Raw genomic sequence first — 2,115 nt, forward strand, 5'->3', positions numbered from 1 at the left:
TATGGGGATTCCCTTTTATGTTATTTGTTGTTTTCCCTTGCTGCTTTTAATATTTTTTCTTTTTATTGAATTTTTGATAATTTGATTTTTACGTGTCTTGTCATGTTTCTCCTTGGATTTATCCTGTATGGGACTCTCTGTGCTTCCAGGACTTGATTAACTATTTCCTTTCCCATATTAGGGAGGTTTTCAACTATAATCTCTTCAAATATTTTCTCAGTCCCGTTTTTTTCTCTTTTTCTTCTGGGACCCCTATAATTCGAATGTTGGTGTGTTTAATGTTGTCCCAGAGGTCTCTGAGACTGTCCTCAATTCTTTTCATTCTTTTTTCTTCATTCTGCTCTGCAGTAATTATTTCCACTATTTTATGTTCCAGGTCGCTTATCTGTTCTTCTGCCTCAGTTATTCTGCTATTGATCCCTTCTAGAGAATTTTTAATTTCCTTTATTGTGTTCATTCACTGTTTGTTTGCTGCTTAGTTCTTCTGGTCCTTGTTAAACGTTTCTTGTATTTTCTCCATTCTATTTCCAAGATTTTAGATCATCTTTACTATCATTATTTTGAATTCTTTTTCAGGTAGACTGCCTATTTCCTCTTCATTTGTTAGGTCTGGTGGGTTTTTGCCTTGCTCCTTCACCTGCTGTGTGTTCCTCTGTCTTCTCATTTTGCTTAACTTACTGTGTTTGAGGTCTCCTTTTCACAGCCTGCAGTTTCTTAGTTCCCATTGTTTTTGATGTCTGTCCCCAGTGGCTAAGGTTCGTTCAGTGGGTTGTGTAGGCTTCCTGGTGGAGGGGACTAGTGCCTGTGTTCTGGTGGATGAGGCTGGATCTTGTCTTTCTGGTGGGCAGGTCCAAGTCTGGTGGTGTGTTTTGGGGTGTCTGTGGCCTTATTATGATTTTAGGTAGCCTCTCTGCTAATGGACGGGGTTGTGTTTCTGTCTTGCTTGTTGTTTGGCATAGGGTGTCCAGCACTGTATCTTGCTGGTCGTTGAGTGGAGCTGGGTCTTGGTGTTGAGATGGAAATCTCTGGGAGATTTTCACTGTTTGATATTACGTGGAGCTGGGAGGTCTCTTGTGGACCAGTGTCCTGAACTTGGCTTTCCCACCTCAGAGGAACAGCCCTGACGTCTGGCTTGAGCACCAAGAGCCTGTAATCCACACAGCTCAGAATAAAAGGAGAAAAAAAATAAAGAAAGAAAGAAGATAAAAGAAAAGAAAAGAAAGTAAAATAAAATAAAATAAATTTATTAAAATAAAAAATAATTATTTTAAAAAATTAAAATTAAAAAGAAAGAAAGAAAGATAGAAGAGAGCAACCAAACCAAAATAACAAATCCACCAATGATAACAAGTGCTAAAAACTGTACTAAAAATAAAAATTTTAAAAAAAGAGGACATGGGCTTCCCTGGTGGTGCAGTGGTTGAGAATCTGCCTGCCAATGCAGGGGACACGGGTTCGAGCCCTGGTCTGGGAAGATCCCACATGCCGCGGAGCAACTGGGCCCGTGAGCCACGATTACTCAGCCTGCGCGTCTGGAGCCTGTGCTCCGCAACGGGAAGGGCAGCGATAGTGAAAGGCCAGCGCACTGCAATGAAGAGTGGCCCCCGCTTGCCACAACTAGAGAAAGCCCTCGCACAGAAACGAAGACCCAACACAGCAAAAATAAATAAATAAATAAATTTTTTTAAAAAAAGAGGACAGACAGAACCCTAGGATAAATGGTAAAAGCAAAGCTATACAGACAAAATCACACACAGAAGTATACACATACACACTCACAAAAAGAGAAAAAGGGGAAAAAATATATATATCATTGCTCCCAAAGTCCACCTACTCAATTTGGGATAATTTGCTGTCTATTCAGGTATTCCACAGATGCAGGATACATCAAGTTGATTGTGTAGATTTAATTCACTGCTCCTCAGCCTGCTGGGAGAAATTTCCCTTTCTCTTCTTTGTTCGCACAGCTCCTGGAGTTCAGCTTTGGATTTGGCCCCGTCTCTGCTTGTAGGTTGCCTGAGGGCGTCTCTTCTTTGCTCAGACAGGATGGGGTTAAAGGAGCAGCTGATTTGCGGGCTCTGGCTCATTCAGGCCGGGGGGAGGGAGGGATACAGA

The 2,115-nt window shown here is 41.5% G+C and overlaps 1 protein-coding gene and 1 pseudogene across 3 annotated transcripts in view; both read left to right on the forward strand.

Annotated features, from left to right (window-relative positions):
• The window catches only part of GUCY1A2 (guanylate cyclase 1 soluble subunit alpha 2), a 432,229-nt gene that overhangs the window by 400,411 nt on the left and 29,703 nt on the right, over positions 1-2,115 (forward strand). The gene's annotated exons all lie outside the window — the stretch shown is intronic.
• Positions 1-2,115, forward strand: part of LOC309604887 (DNA endonuclease RBBP8 pseudogene) — a 421,592-nt pseudogene that overhangs the window by 59,215 nt on the left and 360,262 nt on the right. The window lies entirely within an intron of this gene.

The sequence above is a fragment of the Balaenoptera borealis genome (genome assembly GCF_965194805.1).
Source record: "Balaenoptera borealis genome assembly, chromosome: 11".
NCBI lineage: Eukaryota > Metazoa > Chordata > Mammalia > Artiodactyla > Balaenopteridae > Balaenoptera > Balaenoptera borealis.